This window comes from Symphodus melops (genome assembly GCF_947650265.1).
Source record: "Symphodus melops genome assembly, chromosome: 19".
Lineage (NCBI taxonomy): Eukaryota > Metazoa > Chordata > Actinopteri > Labriformes > Labridae > Symphodus > Symphodus melops.
The window spans coordinates 18,304,622-18,330,712 of record NC_136709.1 but is presented as its reverse complement, the minus strand read 5'-3'; the positions used below and the strand labels follow the sequence as shown (position 1 = coordinate 18,330,712).

The window sequence follows — 26,091 nt, the reverse complement described above, 5'->3', positions numbered from 1 at the left end:
TTGTAAAAAGGTAAAAAGAAACTCGTCTTGTGTCCTTCAGCAGTCAAACTGTCAAGGTCATTTTTTTCATATTGTCAAAATCGATCTCACCAATAAACAGAGGAAAAAGCTGTATGAAAGAAATCCTCTCCATGACTATGATCGTCACTGTACAAATCATTGAAATGGATGATGGGCTTTAACTAGCAGAATCAAATTGTGGTTAAAAAAAAAAAAGAGAAAAAGGTGAAAAACATCTCTTTAAATGTGGCTTTTCATCACGTGCATCGGAGTGTCATTCGTGTTATCATTTCAATGTGAGAGTCTCCAAACGGCCATGATTTCCATGTTCGGTACGGCTTGGCCTGTCCTCTTTTAGAGTACCTGGAGGCTCTTCATCTGTTCCAGTTTGTTGCTTTGTCTTCATTAAATTACTACAGCTGCTTCTCACACAAGGCCCAAGATTACAACCAACCAATTATACAGCTGCAGCCATTAACAGACAAGCTGTAAACTAATAAAGTAACCACCAACTATTTTGATGATATAGTAACTGATTGGAGTATTTTTACAGTAAGGCTCTGTATCTAGCTCAGCTCCAGCATCTTTTTTTATTTTTTCTGTTCTTTTCGATGGGTAGAGAGCGTTCACAGCCGAAAGCGGCCGCCTGGATGAAAAGATCAGCGCCCGTGCGTCTTAAGAACAAGTGCTCTGTTGTTGTTGTGCGGCCGCTCCGATCGCTCAAGTTGAAAAATCTTTGCCGTCCTTCAGCTGACACAATTAGGAGGATAGCGTCACTGATACAAAATGTCCAGAAATAAACCAACGAGCTTCAGGACGCCGCTAATGAGCGAGACGCATGAGATGATTCTCAGCCGTGCGGAGCTCAGGCACAGATCCTGAGGCCCAATTACACGTAGCCATACGACGGTGTGAACATTTTTGAAAAGCAAATTGGTCTGCTTTTAATTAGGCAGAAAAGCAGTTGGACATTAAGGCTGGAATGCCGGGCGTGAAGAGATTCTTCAGCAGCAACTAACTTCAGATGTTTAGCACGCATGAGCGGGTTTAAAAGTCGAAAACGGTGAAACCAAAGTGGAAAACACACCACTGACCATTATCAAGGCTGCTTTTTGGTGATGAAGACAGACATGAATCGAATTATGTTTGTCACTGATCGTACCCCGTAGCACTATAAATACACAGAAGTGCTTTAACTGTGCAATTACAAACCTTTCATTTTCTTTTCTTTTCATCAAGCTGCAAGACCAAAAAGCTGACAGGTTAAAGAAGCGCAGTACAAGAAATACATTTATGTACTTGTTGAAATTGGAGGGTCTCTATGGAAACAAGTGCATACATCAGTGTGTTTTTCCTGCCTCACCCCGTCTCTGTAAATGCACTGACAGAGACCAGAGACAGCATGGAATTAGCCTGGTTTTATACGCATGCATCGTGAATGTACAGTAGTGTATTCTCAAGCAAAGAAAACTACGACACTGGGACATTGAACAACACAGCACACTGTTGTCCAAACAAGGGCAGAGGAGTGAGAAAACATCAAGGGACGAGGGGGGGAACCCAGACCACCAGGGCCAACCCCCCCACCCCCCTCTAATATTTACTTAAACTTTCGTGGTTTGGCTCGGGTCCTACAGAGCCATCTTTCACCCCACGTTTTCCCCTCCTTCACACCCAGAAATAACACACACACACACACACACACACACACACACACACACACACACACACACACGCAGACACGCAGACACGCAAACACAAGACGATCTGAGTTTCTTTACCTTTTACTTTCCCCACTGATCAAACCGACTTCTTATATTGGAGACGGAGTGTGTTTTAACTTTGTTCAGTTAATATGAAGCAAACAAAACAGTCATTGTTTTGTTGAAGTTAAGTTACATTTCTTCCCCTCCCACCCAAGCAGAAGACTTAGAGTATGGACATTAATATAAACTAATAGACACCTTTCATTCTAGAGGATGTTCAAGTTAAACACTATAACACAGGTTTTTAAAAGAGAGCAGTACACACACAATGTGCACATATAAGTATGCAGATAAAAGAAAGAGGGCTTATTTGTCTCTAAGGTTCCTTAACTGTTTACAGGTCTCTTTTAACCAGCACATGTTTTTCTCTCCTCACAGGTTATGTACATTATGCTATATAAGTTTTAAGTCTAATTGCTAATGCTAACTGCACAGGTTTAACATATAATTATGTTTATTCTTAGTCACATAGGGGCTGCTAAATCTTGTTTGGGGGATTATTGTATACAGGGGGGGGGGGGGGGACAGCGGGTGTGTATTGTAACTAATGTCTTGTGTCCTGCCTGTCTGTATACTGCTACTGGATGCCTTGAATTTCCCTCGGGATCAATAAAGTATCTATCTATCTATCTATCTATCTAATGAAGGTTACACAGAGCTGGACAGCCCATCTATCTGGCATGTGAGGGATCTTGTTGGGGGATGACTGATTAAGGTTCCTCCCTCACAGGGGGCCGAAGATCAGAACAGCTATTTGTTGGTCTTTGGTCCCTCGAGATTCCCTTCACCGCGACAAAACACGTAAAACACTGACGTGAAGTGTTCAGATCATGACATCAGCAGTGTGTGTTTTTTTTTTGCGAGTGAGTGCTGAGGAGCTTGGCTGGTCTGAAGTAAGGCCTACTTGTACACGTGTGTGTGTGTGTGTGTGTGCGTGCGCGCCTCTGTACGATACAGACTTCCCACAGAGATCTTGCGCTTTGACAGGAGAGCTGAAGGGGGGGGGGGGGATGAGTTTTTTTTTTTTTTTCTCGAGCTGTGGAAAAAGGAGGCGAGTTTTATGACCCATGTTCCCTGTCCTCCTGTAAAAATCACACCAGTCGTTTTCCAGCGTTGCAGCATCATCGGCTGTGCAGCCAATGAAAACAATGGAGTGTGTGGAGAAGAAACAAGGCAAACAAAGATGGGGGGGGGGGGGGGGAGCAGCTTCTTGGACGGAAATACCTGCAGGTCTACTTTATACATATACATCATCCTTTCCCTCCTCATCAGACGCTGAGCTGGACCCCTCACCTACACACACACACACACACACACACACGTAGAAAACTTCAGACTCACAGCCTGAGAGAAGTTCTCAAGGGTCTTCGGTGGCAATCCAGCCTGGCAATCTTCCAAAGCTCTCTGCAGGCACTTTGTTTTGCAGAAGGGGGTCTTTTGGGTCGAGACCAACAGAGATGCATCACTGCATGAATCCGCCGCGTGTGGGCGGGTAAAGCCGGGCACAGTTTGGTAATTCCATATTACGAAAAAGGAAAGCTGCCAGGCTCCTTTGCCCTCGCTCTAATTGTGATTGTCAAACTCTCTATTGAATTACGCTCAGAAAAGGGGGAGTGCATGTCTCTGCTAAGCCTTGAAGATGAGAGTGCAGGAAATGCCAAAGTGGCTGTCCTGTGAGGTCCTGTCTGTAGAGGTCGGATGAAGACATGCATTGTGTGTATGATTCATATGCCACTCTGTGTTAGCGCACAACAAGGGCTGAGAGGAGGCAGATTGGCTTGGAACGCCAAAGGAGCAGCACAAGGCATTTGTATTCTCCTGCGCTGCTAATGCATGCTAACAAGGGTGATTTGCACAGCTAAATCAAAACCAACTGATGGTGACATTGAAGTCGAACGCAGCTCAAGGATGATGAAGCTCCTCGGCGTGTTTTAAATCCCGGGCCCACTGCGATCCATTTGCTTCTCAGGAGACTCAGTCAAATCGGGGTAACATGGCGAGCTGGTTAACCTGCGAGAGCGTGCGTGAGCCCTAATAGGCTGCAGATGCGGTTGCTTAGAAGTCACACGTTTTATTAAAGGGGCTCGCCACACCACTGCGTCGTTTTGCTTCTCCATCCCCCTGAAAATGTTTAGAAAAGGAAACGTGCATCTTTTTTTATCCGGGGGGATGTAAAGAGTGACGTTGCAAACACTTTCATCAAGACACAGGCGGTTTGCATTACACCGACATGACCGCTCGGCTCGGAACGTTTCAGAAAGACCGAATGCAGGATAGGTGCAAGATGGATGCATGATAGGAGACTTCTGTGAAGGTTTCTAATACGGACATGCCCGCCAGGCAGCCATATTACTCATGTAGTTGGAAGGTCTATTATAAATTTGGCAATGCATTAACAGGCACCAAATGTGCGTTCCTGGCGGTCCTTCACCCGGCCTGCGGTCAGGCTATCCAACACAGTCGGTCGGGTTTATCTGCTGTTATGATCGACCCACAGCAGACCTGCCTAAACACAGCTTATCTCCCCCCCTCCTGCAGCCCAGATCACATCCCCACCATGGGAAACGGTTTGAAAGAGCGCTCGAGATGTGCTAACAAGTCTTTATCACATGCTGCAACCTCAAGTCATGATAGAGCAAAAATCTTGACCGGAAAAATTATACTTTAAACTAAACTTCATCAAACTGTACTTGCCCCCCCCCCTCAACCCCTCAACTCCCCCCCCCACCCCCCCCCACACCCACCCGCTCAGACCCCCTCACTCCCTGGCTCCATCGCTTCAGGAGATCCTATCGTTTCTCCCGCAGACTAGATTTCTTGGGTGACTTCAAAGCTTGTTCGCTAAGTGTTTAGAAGAATGCAATGGAAACAGGAAAATAATGTTCTGATTTATGTAAACTTTATAACATCTGCTTCTGCTTAGTGCCGCTGCAGTGTGAAGCAGCGGCTCCATACTGCGTTCACTTCGGGACATTCCCCCCCCCCCCCATCCGCCCCCCCGACTATTTAACCAGCATCTGCAAACCGTGCACGAAGAGAAGTGTTTAAAAAAAAAAGTGTCCCGAGCCTCGGAGCATGTTATTAGTGATGAAAAATTAATGAAGCTTTAGTAAGGGCTTGTTTTGAAATGGCGGACACTTTCATTTGTTCCCGTTTTCAGCCGTGTCACAGATCATTTACAAAGCAGGTGAGGTTGAATCCCACAAGAAAGGTAATAGATGTAACTTCCGTGGCTGTTTGTGTAACCTTCATCTTTTGAGAATTGAGAGGATGCAGTGAATATTTCCACCGAGAGGGAAAGGAACCAGGCGAGCCTTTTGCTCGTGTCCCAAAAGGCCTGTGAGTAATGTTGCTGGCACCGTGCAAGCGTACACACAGACTAACGCGAGGTCCTTGTGTATACACAAGATGACAAGCCAGTTTGAGGGCCAGGCCAGATAACTCCATCACAATCTCCCGACGCTAACAGGCCAGCATGACAAGAGCGCCGTGTATACACACACAGCATCCGAGCGGCAGCCTCAGGGCTCCTGTCTCCCCCCCCGCCCTGCCCCCCCCCCCCACCCTAACTCAATCATGCTCAGGTTTCACTCTCGCCCATCCGAGTCTAACTCACTTCCTCTCTCTATCCCTGAACACTACCCCCCATCCTTAAAATCCTTAACCCACATCCCACCCATACTGTATCACTTCCTCCACGTAGGGAAAGGGCAAAGTTTGAATACACTGCTTTTTTAAACATTTCACCTCCAACAATCTGAAAGAACCCAAATAAGTCATATTTTCAGGACGGGAAGCAGCCGGTTTGAGAATGGAGGTAACGGATGATTTAATGGTTTGCTGTGATTCACAATGTTGCCTCCATTGTTAAAAATGAAATAAAGAAAGATTTGATCACATAAAAAAGGAAGCAGTCTATTTGGACTTTAATCCTTTTCTATTTGTAATTCCATTCATTTGACAAAACACAAAGGATTAGTAGTCATTTTTGTCAGGACTCGGTCCCAGACAGCAGCTCCTAACATCAAATTCCCCATGAACACAGTTTAAGGAAAAAGTCCTCCCTAAATCACTCTGACACTGCTCAAGAATAATAGACATTGGCAAAGCACCTCGCTTTTCTCCGTTTCATTGTTTGGTTGTGTATTCTCCATATTCCGGTGAAGGTGCCAAAATACCGCAAACATGAAGTCACGTCGAGCCATTTGTAGTTCAGCCACGAGGGCGAGGGAACGCTTGAGCTGTTACGAAAAACAAATGTCAGATTCTGGTGTCTCTGTGTTCAAGTTGAAGAGGATCTTTGAAGAGGACTTCTTTCACTCTGACATTTAAGAAACCATCGCAGAGAAGAGAAGAGAAAAATCCACTTCCAGAAGCCTCCGTCATCCACAATGCACTGCAGCCACAGGAGACACTTCAAGACAGAGCTCATATTTCATCAGGTGTGCTCGACGTTTACACTCATAACGATACAGGTGCAGCTTGTTTTTTTAGTAAGTACTCCTCTATTACCTCTGTTACATTAGCAGAGAGCTAACCTGCAGCTTTCTCTCACCTGTAGGAGACAATACGTTAATGATAATGTCGGAGAGGGGAACCTCTCATCTCTTCGCTGAAGTGTTGTTTTATCACTAAAGATGCACCCCAGGTTTGTAAAGGTAGGTAAGTCTATCACAATCATCCACAACATTGTTCATGGGATTGGTTAGAAAAACGTCTGTTTCTGCATTTTGCTGTGAATCATTTTGTCTTACACCTACTCCCTGGTAGGGACTAATAATTACACAGAAACAGTCCATGTTGTTCATGATGGAATCGATATAAATATCAGAGAGTTTCATGAAAGCTAAGACTCATCTTAGGAGCTTTTAGAATCCAGATCAAACACTAACCAAAAAGTATCATTTTTTTATTTTTATGTAAACAGTTTGGTCCCAGTGAGATTAAGAAGCTGGAGAGCAGGCCAAGACAGGCAGGAGCAAAAAACACAAAGTTGCAGATAGTAGGATGTGTTTTGAAGTCATTGGTGGCACAGGGGCCGACTCTGTAGTCCCATATCCACTTATGTTCCCTCATATAGCAAACAGTGCCCTCTGTCACATGAGGAGAAGAAGTCAGACAAACTTTAAACGATTTGATTGGCTGCCTTCTAAATGCATATCCCTCAACTGTAAAGTGTTGAAATTGATGAATATATTAAAATATGTGAAAGCTGTTTTTATAATCTAACCTGTCAAACGATGATGGATGACACAGGCACAGTGAAAAGATTCTTAATTAACACTTTAAATAGACTGGACGTTGGTACGAGCGTTGGATTTTTACAATTTAATTGTACAGTATATCTTTTGAATTCCATGGGAGACTACTGGAGGTCCTCGCAGGTTAACTCAAGCTGAACTAGGCCACACGTGGGGGGCTTCAATCCTTGTCAGGCCTGTGTGAGCTTGAACATGTGCTGCTTTCCACCCTGCTCGACCCCGCTCTGTTCACTGTAAAACTTCACACATTCACTTGTAGTAACTGTGACAATGCCATGTTGTTTACAGCATTGTTGTAAGTGCACATGTTTAAAGGTTAATGACTTGCAGATGCAGTGTCAGCGTTGTTTCTGTGATTGGGGAACCGGGGGTGTTAAACACTGGACATGTTTGGAGGCTCAGGTTTGTTGTGTTGTCAGACGCGGTGCAACATGCCAGGCACTGAGCGCCGGGTCAAATGTGGGATACACACGTGTGTTCACTCGCAGGAATAAACTCCTTCCTACATGATGAAACGGTGCCAGTCAGGTGTACGCAGCAGCGTTTGTTTCACATGTGCACTGGCCGAGGAAAGAACCAATGCACAGCAGGTCTCACGGGCGTTTTGTTGTAAATAACTTTCTGAGGGCACCTTGCGTCAACCGTCTTCATTTTTATTTCAAAAACGGGTCCTTTATTTGGTATCATTTTTCATGTACCTGTTGACATTGTGCTGCTGGCTGTTTATAAAAATGCCTGTGTGATGATGATTTAACTTTCAACCGACTTTATTGTCGTTATTTTTTGACAGCAATAAAATAAAATGTGTTGTTTTTTTTTATTTGTGCTCAGAGAAGGGAAGCACGTCTGTGTTACTCCGTTTCACAAACAAGAACATCATCCTCACAGTGACGGAAGTGTTCCCTTCATGTCCTATTGTTAAGCTTCATAATGAGGAAGTTTAAAAACACTGTTGTCGTTTCCACCTAATTTACCTCACACAATCTACTTAGTACACAGCTGGCCATGTAGTGGTTACACCTCATCAACGCTCGAGTCATTATTCCCATTTCTACTATTCATCCCCCATTACGTCAGAGGTGAACACGATGAGGCTATCATTTGTGTTCAAGGAGCGAACAGGTGATCATTTGATATGATGAAGCACGATAGAGGAAACCTTGTATCAAACTGCAGAAGAAGACTCCAACAATGTTTGCATAGCAGGAAAGTCCGACTGTACGTGTCCGAGGAGAATATGGCGTGACACCTTCTCTAATGGATTTGTTTGCTGACCGAGTGCGTCAGGCTGGAGGAGAAGAGTTCTGCTGACTCTCCCTCGCTGAGTAAACACTCGTTTCATGGCCAGTTTGACTCAGGTGGTGTCTCTACTAAACCCCCTCCAAGAAAAAAAAAAAAAAAAAAACATCTTCTTTCTCCAACGGCCATCATTTTCCTCTGTCACCACAGTACCTCTCTCCAAATCTCTCCATCCAGGTCCACGACTGAGTTTCCTGCCCTGGACCCCCCCCCACCACCACCACCACCATGATGAATGAGCCCAAGCTCCATTCAATTATGCCCGAAGTGCGAAGACGCAGGAACAATGGAAACTGGCCTCAACAGTGCAGCGCAGACCTTCAGCATTCTTCGCAACAATTTAGTCTAATTAGCATCAACTCCTGCCCCATCCATCATACTCCTCAAGAAACATAAACAAACTGTCAGCTCTAGCGTAACAAACAGATCGCCCAGCTACTTAGCACAAATTATTCTTACATGAAACGCAGCTTCTCAGGCAACCTTCCCCCCCCCCTCAGGCCATCTGGGGGAATGGAGAGCGATTAAAATTGAAGACATATGTTTCAGTCAAGTTCAACTCTCAAGAGTGCCGCGGCAGACTCTGTGACAGCTTCCTCTGCGTGGGCTGCAGGACGGGCTGAATGGGGTGTGGCGATCAGGATCAGTGTGTGTGTGTGTGTGTGTGTGTGTGTGTGTGTGTGTGTGTGTGTGTGTGTGTGTGTTTGGGACAACATGTCATAGTTGTGTGCATACAGTCAGTTTGCACAATTTGTGTGTTTGCACTTTTTTTTTTGCACTTCCAAAAACTAGATTGAGACGAGTCGAGTTAAAGGATGATTTCATGTTTTTGCCATGACAAACATGACCTCATGAGATGCACAGAGCAGAACTAGAACTCAACCAACAAGGCGATTTAGACTGATACTGAGGGAAACAATTCACTAATTACAAATATATATATATATATATATATATATATATAATATATATATATATATATATATATATATATATATAGCAACCTATTCAATGATTTCTCTCATCTGGAATGAAAACAGAGCTGTTCCATGTTATTGTGCACAACATTTAAAATCCAGAGGTATTCAGAAGGCGGCCTTTCTTAAAACATATGACTTTAGCTGAGGATGAATAACCTTAAAATATCTTTTTACAACAAACTTTTGAACAGTACACACATGCAGGCCGCTCACTGTCAGTGTTGACCCTTTGTCTGAAGCCTTTTAATCTGGAAAACAACAAGTCAGCATTAATGTAAATACAAAAAAAAAAAAATCTGATGGGAAATCTATACTAGGCCCAAAAAAGGCCTGTTAGTCCACAAAGGAATGCTCTAAGGGCAGTCAATTATGTATTTATTTTAGGTAAATGACCAAATTAACCACAGAGACCGACGTTCATCGATCTGCAAACAAACTTTCAAGAAACTACTGGGAACAAAAATGTAAAAAAAAGCATAAAAAAATGTGTTCTGTTATGATACACAGATTGCACCTTTGTGGAAGAAGGCGCGCTTACTTCGGGTCAAATTGGAGATTTGATCTTTATGCTGGCTGGAGGACTTTAATAATTGACTTGATGTATTTTCATTGACTTGTTTTTTTTGCATGGATTTAATTTGGATTTTTAAAAGAAAACGGTGAAAACGAGAAAAAGTCTGACGCTTAGCTAAGACTTAACTGGTGATGTAAAACAGGCTTAGTAGATCAAATCACAAGAAATACCACATGTCCATAATGTTTCACACATCATAATACATTCATATTTGAGTGTGGACTTTTATCAAGCCTATTTTATTTATTTTTTCATCTTAATGGGCCTCATTTTTCTGCCTCTGCAAAGCAATGACTCCATTATAACACTTTTTTTTTTTTTTCTGCAATCAGTAAGTGTATATCTCATAAACGATGCATGCTCAGGATTGTGCTGACATCAGTGAGAAACATCATTTTGGTAATAATGAGAATGTAAATTGCCTGGCATTCAAAAAGACTTTGTAGTCGACTGTTTTAAGAGCAGTAACCACATTTTTAAAAAGTTCTTTCTGCCAAAAGTTCCCATTTAATGCATGCTAAGGCTGCATTAAGATACAATTACCGTAAATTCCGTACTATTGAGCGCACCTGGATATAAGCCGCAGCGGCTAAAAATAAGTAAATAAATGTATTTGTACATATATAAGCCGCACTTGATTATAAGCCGCAGGTGTCCACGCTATAACAAGAGCTATTTACACAGACCTAGGCTACCGGTAACATCCGCAAATACTGTAGCGTCCGTACGGACGTTAAAGGACGACGAGAGCGTTCAAATAATAACTTTTAATAACCCGATCACTGTCGGCCGTGACCACGCCGTTTACAGCAGAGAGCAACACATAACTTTCCGTAACAATCCAACTCTCTCCCCCAGCGTTCTCTCATACAGCCACTCAACACGTTCGCGCTGGTGCATTCACTGACTCTCCACATAATCGGAATTATGAACACATTATCAACTACTGACTTTACAACATGAACCGTTACAATACGAAGCCTAGCCGACGGTGTCTGTAACACGGCTGATGAAAAAGATGACCGTAATATATTTCACAAGAAAAAGTCCATCCATTCACTGCCTCAGAATGACTTCATTACTCACTTCCTCAGTCTCTGTTGTCGCTGTCAGTGTCATCTTAACGTGCAGCAGCTCTGTTAGCTTCTTTGACAGCCAGCTGATCGCCTTTAACTTGAAACCTGCATCATATGTATTTCTCCGTGTGTTTTCCATCATGAGGGTGCGTGCATGAAGCGCAAAATGACTGATATTAAGATCCGACGTGACGAAGTCAAATGTTTTTGCGGCAGAAGCTCATTGTCCCCCATAAAAAATCCATGCATTAGCCGCACCGGAGTAGAAGCCGCAGTGCTCGAAGTGTGAGAAAAAAGTAGCGGCTTATAGTGCGGAATTTACGGTAAGTCAATAGTAAGAGTCACCACTGTTCTTGTAGTCAGTAATTAGGACTCTATATTAAAGTAATCAGCTGATCAGAATTAAAAAAAATCTCTCATCAGGCATCAAAACAGGACATTAAAAAACCCACAGTACTGCTGATTGGTTCAACAAAAAAAAAAAAAAAGGCCCAGCTTCTTAGAGAGTGACCATGTGCTGCACTGGAGCTGCACCAACTCTCCACACCAGAAGAAAACCTTCCAACTCTACGCGGACCGTGCCTAATTTGTCAATTTTCCATTTCCTTTTTTATGTTGTGCAGAGTGTGAAATGCTTCACTAATTATCTGGGAAGTTTGGCAGGCGAGGCTTGTTGTTTTTAGGGAGCTGATGGTGAGCCTCACTCATCCCAGAGAAGAAGGAACCATGACAAATAAACCCAGCTCTGTTAACAGCTAGAAACCTTCAATAAAAATAACAAAATGGCTAAAAGGAAGTATTCTTATTCCTCTCACTTTCAAACAGACTAATCCACAGTGGAGGGTGGAGAAGACTCGGAGACTAGGGGAGAGGAGGGGGGGGGGGGGTTAGGGAGGATTTGACAGGCACATTTTGGAGCAGTAGGATTCCTGAGCCAAGGTGAGAGTGAAGGGTTATTCTAATCAAGCTAATTCCCTCCAAACCTCAAAATGATCTCATCCAGCATTTGCTCATTAGAGATTCTTGTAAGGAAGCCAACACTAATTCTCATCCAGTTGTGGATGCAAATATGAACTCCTTCTTCTTCTTCTCTGTCTTTTCACATAGGACACATTAAAAGCTCAGTACTATATACAAGTATAGAAAAAGGAGGGGGTAGGCTTCTGTAGAATGACTTATAACTGGATCATGTTTGTCATATAGTCGGCTCAATGGGCCTCGGATTAAATGGGGTTTAGTCCACCTACATGCAAAAACGCCCTTTTCCCACAAAGCTCAATTTTTTCGCTTTTTTTTTTCTATGCGGCGCTTTCTGCCCCGTTTCTCTCCTGATCGGCATCACACGCACGCTGTTAAGCTTCTGAAGCGCTCTCTGGCCCGCACTGTCAGTGCTGTGACTCAGCTCGCAGGCTGACGCTCGGATCAAATTCAAAAATGGATCCCAAGGAGAGCAGAAAATGCCAGAACTCTCCGATGCTTTCTGGGTTTTCTCTCTCTCTGTCTTTCTCTCTCTCTCACCTGTTGCCACTCACGGCCCACTTTTCTTTTTTTATGTTCTCCAGCTCGCTTTTTTTCTTTTCTGGATGCATTTTTTTTTTTCAACAACCAAATCAGTTTGTCTGCTCACTGCAGTCGAGTAAACACGCTCTGTTCTGTAATCACACCTTTAAATCCAGCCACCACGTATGTTTACTCCATCCTGACAGCTCAGCTCGAGTCGTAACTAAAGACTCATTCAGATAATGATTCATCTGCCAATTCATTTCTCCATCTATTGTTTGGTCTAGAAAAGTATAAAATATTTTAAATTATAATAATAAAGAGTGACAGTCAACACTGATTTAACGTTTGTCTTTTTGCTACAACCATCATTTTTAATTTGTGGGGTTGAGCGCTTGGTGAAAGTAAGTAAGTATCATGGATACCGAACTGCATGCTGGGATATCTCAACTCAGAATTTCAGGCGAGTCACCAACCGACGCATCCTTGGAAAAAGGAGCGTGTCGAGAACACTTCTTGGCGAAATGCGATCTTGTGTTTCGGGACAGAAACTCGACCGCTGAAGACGTCGTTTCACAGGGACGCCAGAACGCAGACGGAGAAACGGCTTTTGACAACCTTACAGCTCGGTGCAGCTATCCTGGCGTGAAGCTCTTCAATAGTAATGAAAACCACCAAATCATTGATTGTTCTCTTAAAATAATCCCGATGATTAAAAAGTTGCAATCAAGCAAATTCAACTAAATCCCTTCAGATTTCACATCCTTGCAATTTTATCCATTTCCAGCTAATTTCCTACAAATCGCCCAATTTGTCGAAGAATTCCAACGAGCGTGCAGTTGTCTCTGTCTCAAGAGATTTCTGTTGTAATTACGATTCCGATGCGTTTCAAGCAGACTTATTAAAATCGTTTTTGGATGCATAATTTTAGAGTTATTTTAACTAAAGCTGATATTCTGTTTCTGTTGCTCCTCTGAGTTTGTTGTTCTCAACATCTGGACTCCTGTGTTTGCCATCATCCCGGACCGTTATGGATGGAAATAAGTATTAACTTTATTGCATTAACGCTGACACTCGGTCGTTGTTTTCCACCTTTTATAATGTCAACTTAAGTTTAGCTAAGACTTTCCTTTCTCTCTGGGCTGGTTCTGCATGTTTCCTCGTGTTAAATACATGAACATTGAGGCGTTTTAAAAAGCACGATGAACCACGGGAACCATATTTTTGTCCACAGTCATGTGTCCTCTTCAAGTTGTTATATTTTGCTTCCAGTTTATGACATGGTGTGATTTTATGTTGTGCATGTTATAGGTCTAAGCATACATTTAAAACTGCCAGAAAGAGGAGCCTTGGGGGTGGGGGGGGGGGGCTCCACCTCCTCCATGATACACTGTATGGCTCTCGATGTGATGAAGCTGAGTAACAGGGTTTCGTGCACACGAGCACGCCTTAGCGCGTACAGTAAATCACTCCCTCTGCTGGGTTTCAGGTGCCGTTCATCTGGCACAGGTTTCAGAGGCCTGCCTCTGGAAAAAGAAAACAAACCCTGGTCCACTTCCCCACGCACACGGCTCCCCGCGAGCCAGCCATCGGCCTCCAGGAGGCTGACCAGCCGCTCCGGCCCCTCCGACCAGGATGTTTGGGTTAGAAAATGACTTTCTTACTCCCTCAGCTCCTTTCTCTAATTGCCCCAAGGGTAATTACCTTGTCTGCTTTTCGCTTAAGAAAAAACAAGTTCCAGTGTTATTGTATCAAAACAGAAGGTGATGTTTGATCAAATTAAAAGGAGATTTTGGTCATTATTTAAGTTAAGATGATAAAGACAGTCGTTATAAAACACAGATGCAAAAACAAACTGATGGTCTAATATCCGTACGTGTACCTTTTATGTATCCAGCTTACAAATTACTGAGCAACTTTAATTAAATAGAACACTTTTTACTAACAAAACATTTCCTCAAGTAATCACAATCAAAACATCTGCAAAACTCCAAAAGGCCTGTGCATGATCACTCACGACGTTTCCTTCATGGAAAAGAAGAAAACAAAACACGCCATCTATTTAAAGTACATTTGGAATATGATGGGGGGGCCTTCCTCCTGGATTGGGCTACTGATAGATTGGTGCAGAGTGCAGATTCTCCCCTGGGCGCTATACATCAGGCTGCAACGCTCCAAGTATCATTATGAAACACACCCGAGAGGACCGCAATTCAGGAAAGACAAGAACACCAATGGAGCTCGGGAAAAAAAAAAGGATTCTTCTTGTGGGGTAAAGGAAAATCTTTGACTTATAATTCCCCCTCTAAACACACGTGCAAACCTTTAAAAAAAAAAAAAAAAAAAAAAAAAAAAAAAAAGCTATGTCCAGATAAATTAAAAATTGGAAAAATAAAGAAAAAAACCCAGAAAGATAACCTGCTATGATAGGTGCGCGCCAGACTTGAGGGAGCCGTGTCCCATGGCCTGAAGAGACACAGACTCTGCTACAGCTATTGTTGGATTCACGTCGTCCTTTTGAAGAAATGAACATCAATGCCTCGCTGTGGAAGCAGCTGGCCGCCTGTGTGTTCCCTGCAAAGCTTCTGGGGGATTCTTATCGAGAAAGCATCTGTCAGAGCCTGTAATCACAGAGCTGCCCAGCTGAGCGCTCGCTCCGTAAGACCTCAGACCGCAGCTGATAACTAAACCTTCCTCCCTGTCCTGTTTCTCGGCCACTGACACCCCCCCACTCACCCCCCCTCGACTACCTGCTACAAATGCTGCTGATCGCCCTGTGTGGTCTCCGTTCCACTAAACGCATCCCAGTGTGAACTGCTGAATAAAAACTCACATCGGCCATAGGAAACAGCGCCCGTGTTGCCTCTGAGTCATGATTTAAATCTCACTGTGGGATCAAACTATTTGAAGAATCAGTGTGCTGAAGGAAAGCTTGGAGGCGGCTCAGGATAAATAAGTATTTCTTACTGGTTATATTAACATTTCCAGCAATACCTGCAGATAACTAAACACAGATGTGAAGGGATTATCTCATACTTTCAGAGCTTTATGTCATGCTTAAGTGAAATCATTTTGTGCGTACATGAGAAAGGATCAGCAAAGTTATCCATCTTTGTATAACCTTAAAATCCACCTACTTTACTGTGCGTTCAAAGCGCCAGATGGAAGCAGCTCCTTTCTTCAACTAGAACATTTCGGAGGCCAGATTAAAAGCACAAATGCGGCTCTCTTCTGCCCTCTAGTCTGAGTCATCATATTCATACAATATTTGGACCGGGTTCTCTAAATACGGATGTCACAAGTTCATCAGTAATTCATGATTGACTCTGACCTTTTCTTCCATAATAGGCCACAATAAACCAGAAAATAATGGGAGCTCTGAACTCAAGACATGAAACAGAATCAATACCTGTTTCAAACCACAACAGAGGAAATAAAAGTCTTATGTCATGGGTACCTCATAGTGACGGGTTTTTGTCCCTTTACACAAATACGAGGAATTGGATGGAAAAGGACGCAGAGAGTTATTTCTCTTTTTTGATAAAAGCTTGAGACATTAAAGACATCAAAATTGTAGCAATACTTCTGATTTAAAATGACTTTTTTTATGATAAAATAAAAAGTAAGCCTGATAAGCTCAGAAAATGAAACAATGAGCATTAACACAACACTGCTCTGCTGTACATCTCCATCTCTGACTCTCGTTCCAGACTTCAGCTGGTGCATAATGTTCTGTACCAGCTGTGTCCAGACGGTGTCATTTCTGTCTGCTTCTATTTCACGGCACAACTCTGTGATCCCAACATGATAATGAAATGGTAAACAAATTCCAAACATGACCTTTCATTCGGTTCGTGTTTGTCATTATCACAGTTTTCCTCGTCCTCTGCCAGCGTCTCTCTCTCTCTCTCTCTCTCTCTCTGTCCGAGCGAGTCATCCTGCGAGCGCTCAGGATCACAAACAACACAAAGTGTCTATAAATCTGAGCCTTCCTAATTAAAGCCTTCGATCGGGCTCTCGCGTGGCCACCAGGACGGCACGGGATATTTCCTTTCAGAATCGACACAAATTGGCCCAGGAGCGAAACAAATGACATTATGATTACTGCACTGGCCTAAATGCTGTTCATCTTGATAGAGCGGAGCTCAGGGGGAGGACTGAGAGCTAAAAGGGGAGGAAGAATTACAGTTTTGGCCAGAGCTTACTGTAAAACCTGTGTTGTAAATTTCCAGCTCATCCGGAGAATCACAGGGCACAAACACACACACACACACACACACACACACACACAATGCACATGTACACAAATACATACACAAGGAAACAGGCATGTAATTCAGGCTTTTTAGTTTGTCCTGATTTGTTTTTGTTTTTTTGACAGTACTTATTATGTTTATTTATATTTCGGCGCTTACAGCAGGAGCACGGAGGGCTTGTAATTACTGTATCTGAACTCTTCAATCGGGTATCAAATTCAGTTGAAATAACATGAGGTTTACTTTGGACTTTTTTTTTTTTTTTTTTTTTCCCTGAAGATTTGCTGAAACAAAACAAAAACTATTAAACAAAAGATCAAGAAAGCGGTGAGGCTGAAAAATCAGCATTAAGAAGTCATGCGGTGGTTTGTTGTACCGCAGTGCAGCAGCCCGCGCATGTGTCTGACCTGCTACCAACTGTGGCTACGAGCTGCAGGGCAGGAGGTTAAATGCCCAATTCGAGACTTTTCAACACACATGTCAGTGTTCATGAGGAACAAGGTGCTGGAGGATAAACAGAGCGAACTGTGCCGCTCTTCAGCTGCTTTCTTGAAATATTTAAAAACGTTTTTATTATTGTTTTTTTTTGTTGCTGTTTTCTACTTTTCATTTTTAAATGTTTTTAGCGCTGAATTGAAACGACAAAAGATGGAGTGAAATCTCACAGCAGGGGGGGGGGGGCAGACAGTAGCTCCCGACAGGAAGAGCCTGTTCCTATTGTGACTTAATGAGGAGGTTCAAGACGGAGCCAGGCTCAAAAATATACACACACACACACACACACACACACTCAAAAACCATACTCCAGATGCAGACAGAACACACACAAACACACACAATAGCTTAAATATATATCCATTTCCTCTGATGCATGTGCACTCATGTCTCGCACAAACACACACAATTATATCCAATTTCCCGGCAGAGACCTCGCTGCCTCGAACGCACGCACACGCAAAACAAACAAACAAACATGCACTTGACCAATTCTTGGCGTGCAATGATAGCTCGCGCACGCAGACGTTCACTTTTTGCACGAATACATAACCCAGATGCACGCGACGTACACAATCTCACAACTGTAAACTTTCACGTTCTTGCAGGGTCACTCTCTCTTTGCCCCTTGACTACTTAGACTAAGTGCTCAATTAAGCATAGCTTGTTTAGCTGATTTCCCTCCCACTTTTATTATTGTTGCCATGTGCTGCACTATGTACGCCCTCACTTTATATTTTTGGAGTGCCGTGCAGTGATTTCAGTGGCTACATATGTCCTCTCTTCATATTTAGCACGTGTCCTTTTCGCTGTATGCATTTCACACACATAAAAATGACTTATTATACTTGCCATGGCATCACACTGACTGATAAAGAGTGATCATCTTGTTTGGAGCATGAATGAATGCAATGATGCGAAGGAACTGCACTGCGCTTCCTGCAGCGCTGCGTCCTGGGTTTAATAATTGGAACCTCTAAATAAGAACAAATGATCCAGAGAAAGCCTCAAACGTAGAGCAATTATGATCATCTAACTGAACATGCTATTACAATAACAGTATAATAAGAATAATGATGATCATGCACAGTTGTAGTGAATTGATTAATAGCCTGTGTGCCATGTTCGACAGTGATAAAAGCAATAAGCTTGTACAAAAAGACAGTTTTGTTTCTGACTGTGGAGGTCACTTTAAATTACTGATGTTGAAATAGAGCTACTCGTGACTCCTAGGGTACTTTGGAAACTGCATAGCGTACTTACAATATGTATTAATGTCAATTCAAAAAACACCTCTGAACAGCCAATCAGAGAGAGTCCTCTCACTGATGCTGATTCTAAAAGAGCAGATGGGGGGGGGGGACGACAGTCAAGGGACGGAGCCGGACACACCACAAACACTACGATGACGACCGCTGTGGTGCGTCAGAGTCTTTCAGGTTGCAGCAACAAAGAAAAAAGTTAAACTACACCAAATCAAAACCCTGGCTTGAAGTTCAAGTATGCATGTTTGCATGTGTGTGTGTGTGTGTGTGTGTGTGTGTGTGTGTGTGTGTGTGCACGCTCCAGTAGGCCTACATGGTACATACATCAGGTAGTTCATGCGTGCATTGTGTCTTGGCTCTACTCCCTTCTCACACAGGCTGCTAACAGAGGAGTCTCGCTCCCCTCCGTCCAGCCTCCTCTGCTTCCCTTTTTTTAAACTGCTCCATGAAGCATTTCATAAATCACGTCGTTAAGATAACGTCGCAAGCTCAACCAGTGCTCGTACATCACATCACAGGGCCTCACTGAAGAGGAAAACACTTTTATTTCCAACCACACTCTCATCATCGTCAGCATGTTAGCTTGCATTGAAACTGAATCAGGCCGTCTAAATATATATTCTTTAAACAATTTATTCAGTTTATGATGTTTCTTTTTTTTTTTTTCCAGCTTCACCAGTCGACTCTGTTTTGATCTAATTATTTCCATTTCAAACATTCTGACAGTTTGACAGTGACAGAGCGAAGTCTGGGTCAGAATGGATGGCACCTGTCAAATCTCCATGATTCACCTGCAGCCTGTGAGGCCTCAGCTGCTGAAACCGAAGGCATTATCTGTCAGGGTTTGGATTTAGCTGCTGGCATAACATCAGCTCACATCTGGATTTATTAGATTCATCAAAACGATCCTGCAGCCTTGATCTTGCTAATTGTTTGGTGATTATCTAACTAAGTACACAGGATGATATTTTCTTGTTTAAAGCTATTTACAACCTTCAAATAGATTTTCTTCAGGTCGATTTAGTCAAACAACAAATCTCATGAGGGTGAAATGGCGTCTGTCTCCTGTGGGCAGATCGCCCTGGTCGCCTGCTAATAGCACTTTGGAAGTGAAAGTGCGTTTGGTTTTGCCGTACTTTCCAGTTAGCACACCTCAGTTGTCTGATAAAAAAAGGCGAAAAGAAGAAAGGACGAGGAGGGGAGGTCTGAAGCCAGGAGAAAAAGAGAGAGTGACATCCTGGCAGATACTTTTCATAACAGATGTGTGACTGAGCGTGAGGCTGCGTGGTGATTCAGCAGTCACCTCACCCGAGTTCTGTTCCAGGCGTGCATGTAAGTACATTGAAATAAATCTTACATTAAAAGATGCCTCTACAGAAGGCTGGAGATGCTAACAGAGTCATATTCAAGTCGACAGATGTCAGTGATTGAGTAGTCTGACTCAGAAACCTCCAGTAGACGACTCAAGAAACGCCCCCCTCCCCCCCCCCCCCATCCTCAACTTACTAATTCTATTTTCAGCACTCACACGCCAAATTATGTCACCGACTTAAAATACCTAAACCACAGAAATGTTGCAAATGTGTGCTAGTAAACATTTCATTATTGCACATTGTATTCTCGGACATCCATTATTTGTGGTACATTAATTTGACCAGCTTTGTTTTGACGTTCTCTGGTCAAAACATAAGAGAGCGCTCAGGGCTGGAATCAGAAGGAGGACTGTGGCTGCTGCTTTGTTTTCAAAGAGGCCAGCACATCAACCTTGTTTCCTTAATGTCTGACGATGTAGTGAGGTCAAAGCATGATTTTATTCACTAGATATTTTACATATTGCTCCTTTAAGTCGAGGCCTTCAGATGAATGAAGAGCAGCGCTGCTCACAAAAGACAGATGTGACGGCTCAGTAGCCGTCCTTCAGCACGATCATGGCTCATTTTAACCCAGCCATCCACGTCACCCCCGTGCAGGGCCGTCCGTCTGTCATGGACCGAACCAAAAAATGTTAAAGCTAGCTAAAGCACACGTTAATAAATATGAAGGACGTAAGTCGTGCACACTGAGAGAGGGAGTGGATGAGAGTCAGGGAGCGCTGATTCAGAGGAACAGAATCAACATGACTTCAAACATGAGGTCATCTAAACATCTGTCTCCAACATGTCCACCGGGAGTTCAATCAAAGCTCCGCTCAAACATGTACAATTGTTTCTGGAAATAAATATTAGGCCTAATTCTGCTGTGATTGGAGCAGCCACTCAGAGATCGCTCTCTCTGACTGCAGTCACTCACACACGCGCACGCACACACACACACACACACACACACACACACACACACACACTTTGACTTTATTTATTTCTTCTCCTCCTTTCTTCCTCTCCTTCATTTAGGCTAAGTGGCTTTATTTGTTCTTTCCCGACTGATTTCAGGTTTACTGTTTAAAACCAATTAAATGTGCGGTGCAGCCTGAGCACGGCCCTGACAGTCCGAAGGGAGGGGGGGAGGGGGGGGGAGGAGGGGAGGGGGGGGCTGCAGTAATCACTCACGGGCCTTCTGTCTCATGTCGTCACAGTCCATTTGCTGGAGACGGATCGATTTACTCATGGAGTTTTAAAACATGCATCTACCAAGGAAATAACAAAGTGCTTAGAGAAACATTACAGCCACCAGCATGAAACTAGATTTTCTATTTTTAAATATGGCTCACAAGTACGTATTAATCATCATGACATTATTATTTTAATGACGTTTTTATGCCCATACTTCCACCTTTAATCATGTTTTATAGAAGCATATACATTTCTTTTTTTTATTACAATAAAAACACAAACTTGTGAGAGCATGCATTTATCATTTCTGTCTCTGTTATAAAAGTTCAAACCGGAACCTACAGTATAGTAAAAAGTTGTATTATCCCTTTACATCAAAGAGAGATATAGTATGCAGCTACCGCCCCCTTGTGGGCAAAATATGAACAGACATTTAGATAAGAACTTACCCTCATCCATGAACACATCTGCACTGTATATTTTTGTTTATCTTTTAGATGAAAGGTAATTGTTTCTTTATTTGGCTTTAATACATTTCATTACAAAAATATCACAAAAACTGTCCATATTTGACCAAAAAAAGGAAAATGTTATTTTGCAGGACTTTGTACTTTTCCTCACTGATTTGAATTTTAAAGATTTCTCTTGGGGTTTTTATTTTTTGGGGTATTATTATTTATTAGAGATAAGCAAGTTGCGAGAGAGTGGGGAATGGAGCCACAGGTCGGACTTGAACCTGGACCGCCCGCTTCGAGGGACTGCCGCCCCTGTGCATGGGGCGAGTACACCAACCTTAGGCTACTGGAGCCCCCTTTTCCTCCCTGTTTATCCTTTAAACACCTTGTAAACCTGTCTTCGGCCTGTTCTTAGAATCACCAAACTGAGAAAGAAAATTCTATTTCAGGTATTTCTCTGACAACTGTCTAACTGCTTCAGCCCTTAAACAAACACATTTAGACTAAATCCGCTCCACAGTGAAAATAGCTGGAGCCAGCCTGTAACACTAAGCCCATTTCTTCTCCTAATTCACTTGTAACTTGAAAGCTCTGTGACCAACGAGCACATAAATCAACATCAACCTGTCTGTGTCCTTGTTAACTGTGAACAAGGATGAAAGAATGACAGGTTGGAGGAGAAACATTCAAACTGTTCTACTCAGGCCCCATCATTGTCAGGGAGGAGAGACCAGACCTCGGCCTCTGGGTGGAGGTTCAGGACAGTGGATTGTCAGACCCAGGGGGCTCATGAGGTGCGGGGAGAGGGGGCAAAGAAAGGTTACATAAGATACCCCTTTTTTCTCATAAAAACATTACCTGAGACAAGTTGGACTGAGTATTTCATGATTGATTGAAAGCATGAAAAGAAGTGCTCATTGTAATCTACCAAGTCAAGTGGAGTTCAGAACACACACACACACACACACACACACACACACACACACACACACACACACACACACACACACACACACACACACACACACACACACACACACACACACACACACACACACACACACACACACACACACACACACACACACACACACACACACACACACACACACACACACACACACACACACACACACACACACAGGTCAAAACTAACACGAGAACATAACAATAGGTCCAAAAAAAGCCTTGACACATCTTGGTCTGCATTTTGTTTGAAGCCGTCTTGGTATTTTGGGAGCAAAAATGAACCCTTTTGGACTTGAGCTGAGACACAATTCTCCACCAGACCACCATTATGATGTGTTATAAGGTGTTAGCACCTCGTCCCTGAGAGATACCCTGCTTTATTGAATATTTTACTCTGTAATAAAAAGTCCAGAATTCACTGAATGGACTTGAAAACTTGGTGACTGACACCATGAAATAATTTAGAGCAACTTTTCTTAAGTAATGCATCAATTGAAAAGAGGGCTCGGATAACTTTCTGCAAAGAGTACAGTCGCCCCCTGCTGGTCATTAGAAAGAATGCATGTGTAAGGCAGATCTACATTGGTCTTTAAATTTATTGCACAAGCTTTTAATAGAAATGATTTAAAGAAATGACATCAACTTCTGCAGCAATAGAGAGGACATGAGGTCTCTAATTACTTGATCAGATACACATTTCTTTTCTGGTTATCTCTCATTCGGAAAGACCGCAGTGACCCAGGATAAGACACTTAACTCTGAACTGCTCCCACTGCTTTGGCTGGCAGCCTATACATGGGCATAAATGGGATTAATTACTTCTGATGGACACTTTGCATAGCAACCTCTGCCATTAGTGTGTGAATGGTTGTCAATGTGTAGGTGTGACTTGTGGTGTAAAAGCGCTTTAAGTAGTCAGAAGACTAGATAACAACTACATAAGTTAATTTATCAGATTTTCTGCCAAATATAACTCAAAGAAACTGAGTCTGAATTTCACAAAAACACAAAGTTAAAGAGATCTAGATCACCTTCAGGGTTCTGCAGTAAGTAAATAAAGAATTTTCAGTTTTTCATCAAAAGTCTCAGACTATAAAAAAAAAAAAACTGGAGCGAGGAGAACAACAAACAGATGGCAATAAACCAAGACGGGAAATAATTTATCACACATTGTTTCAGTCAGTTGTACTGATTCAGAACAAGAGATACTAAATGCTAATTTCACAATTTCTACACTGAAATATAGAATGTGTGTATTATATATATATTAACTAAAGTATGCACCAATAATTCTGCTTGTGCACACACAAGACAAACGATGAACATATGAAAAAACTTCAGCTTTGACCAACTTGGTAAGTAAGCACAACAACAACAACACTAAGCATCAAAACATGAGGAAAGACTTAAGCGGTCTTTATTTTTAACAGCTGCTCGCTCGCTCAGTTTGACAAACAAGAAACCAACACTAAAGAGAGTTTTAATTAAGGCAAACCTCAGTCTGTCTTGTCTGATAACTGACTTGTTTTTTTTTTGGTTTTTTTACTGACAAGTGAGATAAAAGATTTGCATATTGTGCCTTCAGCGTTGATCATTCCACGCTTGACGACAAAAGTGGCCCTCTACATGCGAGCATTCAAAGCAGTTGGGTGTAACCAAACTAATTACACATGTAATATATATGTAAATATATATGAAACCAAAACACAAGAGTTCAAGTTAAGGATCGTGTCAGATAATGTTTTAAGACATTATTCTGCTAGCCTTGTGATGCGTCTTCAAAGTAGAGAGCAAACAAAGTGCACTGACTGTGTGTCAGTGTGTTTACTGAGCAGCTGAGTCATTTCAGTTCACCACATTCATTCCACAAATTCCCTCACACTCACACACACACAGACAGACACACACACACACACACACACACACACACACACACACACACACACAATCCTGCAATTCAGTGCTGGAGGACAGAGACTTACATTTCACAGTAAAGATGAAAGATTTGCATATTCACAACGATTCACTATCTCTACCCACGTAAAGGCGGAAACCTGCACATTTCAACACCTGCAGAACCTCTGGCAACAGCTCCACGAGTTTAACTGAATACTGTAGTTGTCCAAAGTGTTATAATCTTTGCAAGCTCCTTTTTTACTAAACATCAGAGCACATGACAAACTTTATTGAAATGGAAACAAACTTCTGACAACTTGCTCAAAGAAGACAGAAGGACAATTTATTCACTTTCAATCTTTGGATATGCACCCTCCAAAAGAAAATGATCTGACTTTTCATGCAATCAACATTTTACTACTGTCAACATTTTCTGGATTTCAGCTGTTGTTTATATACATATATATATATATATATATATATATATATATATATCCATATATATATCCAAGACAGAGAGAGAAAACATACACAGCAGAGAAGACCGAAAAAAGCAACAATAAAATGCATGCAAGTCTCCCCTAGTACAGTCTACCACACACCACAGCAACACAGTCGTTAAGCGTCATTGTTAGCTTGACGACGGTTGCTATGCGGGCTAGATTTTTTTTTTTTCTAAACTGTATGAAACTGTCCCATGAAAATGTGACTCTAAGTTTAACCAAACAGGGTGGGGGGGGTTAAAAAATGGGAGTAAGCGAAATTATATTGAAAGTAAAAAAACAACTCACCAGACGGATGACAGCGTTAAGACGACGTGTGTGGAGTCAACAAAAGATGTCAGGCGGCAGTAGAGTATCGGAAAACTTCATTATTAAACACACAGGTTGTGGTGACTTAACTAATTGATGTCTAAACAAACAAATATCAAGCATGGCGCGGATTTTCTTCTTCACTAATTAACCCGAAAAACTGCTCATCGTTATGAGCTGAATACTGCAACCTGTGGTCACAATCCGAATGCAATAAGTAACAACAGTTTTATTTATTCATTTTCTACTACTTATCAAATAGTGTTAAAGAGTCCTCTGATAAAGAATTGCAAAATGAGAAAAGATAACAGGTCTTAAAGTTTTTAACAGTTGTTGGCTCGCTTTATCTACGAGAAAAAAATAGAACATAAATGGGGAGTTTTTGTTATGGCAAATGCCAAAATCTCTCCTGTCTGATAATGTTGTGTTAAGACTCGTTGTTATAAAAAATATCTGAGATTTAGGGAACAATATATTTGCATATTGTACCTGAGCTTTTTTTCCCCAACATATATTTATGTTAAATGTTTTAATCAATTAAATCACTGGGGATATTGCATTTCATCTGTTAAGTTTAAAAATTAAAAATAAAAAAGTATTATTTTTCTTATTTAAGATGGATAGCCCAAAGCTGTTTTGCATGTAATCGTCAGAGCTAGGATACAAAGCTCTAATGCCGTTGTTCTCAACTAGTCAAGCCCCAGGACGCACCACCAACTCCTCAAAAAAATGGTACCCAAGTTTCTGTATTTTTTTTTCAAACAATCCGAATTTTGAAGTGAAATATCAGTTTTAAACTCAAGATGTTTAAAAAAAATGGCTTTGCAACTCACTTTTGGGTTCAGAACTTCCAGTTGAGAACCACTGCTCTTAAAGTAATAAACCAGATAGATTGTAGATTCTGAGTCCTGTGAGCTGTATGACATACTTTAAACCAG

General features: G+C 42.2%; 1 protein-coding gene across 3 annotated transcripts in view; it reads right to left on the bottom strand.

Moving 5' to 3' along the window:
• The window catches only part of slc25a21 (solute carrier family 25 member 21), an 84,365-nt gene that overhangs the window by 57,417 nt on the left and 857 nt on the right, over positions 1 to 26,091 (bottom strand). Inside the window, exon 1 of one of the 3 annotated variants that reach the window (XM_079369208.1) lies at positions 25,133 to 25,348. The exons of the other annotated variants lie outside the window; for them this stretch is intronic. The gene's annotated coding sequence lies outside the window, so the exon portion shown is untranslated. Of the gene's footprint in view, positions 1 to 25,132; positions 25,349 to 26,091 lie in introns of those variants that run through there. 3 annotated transcript variants of the gene reach the window in all.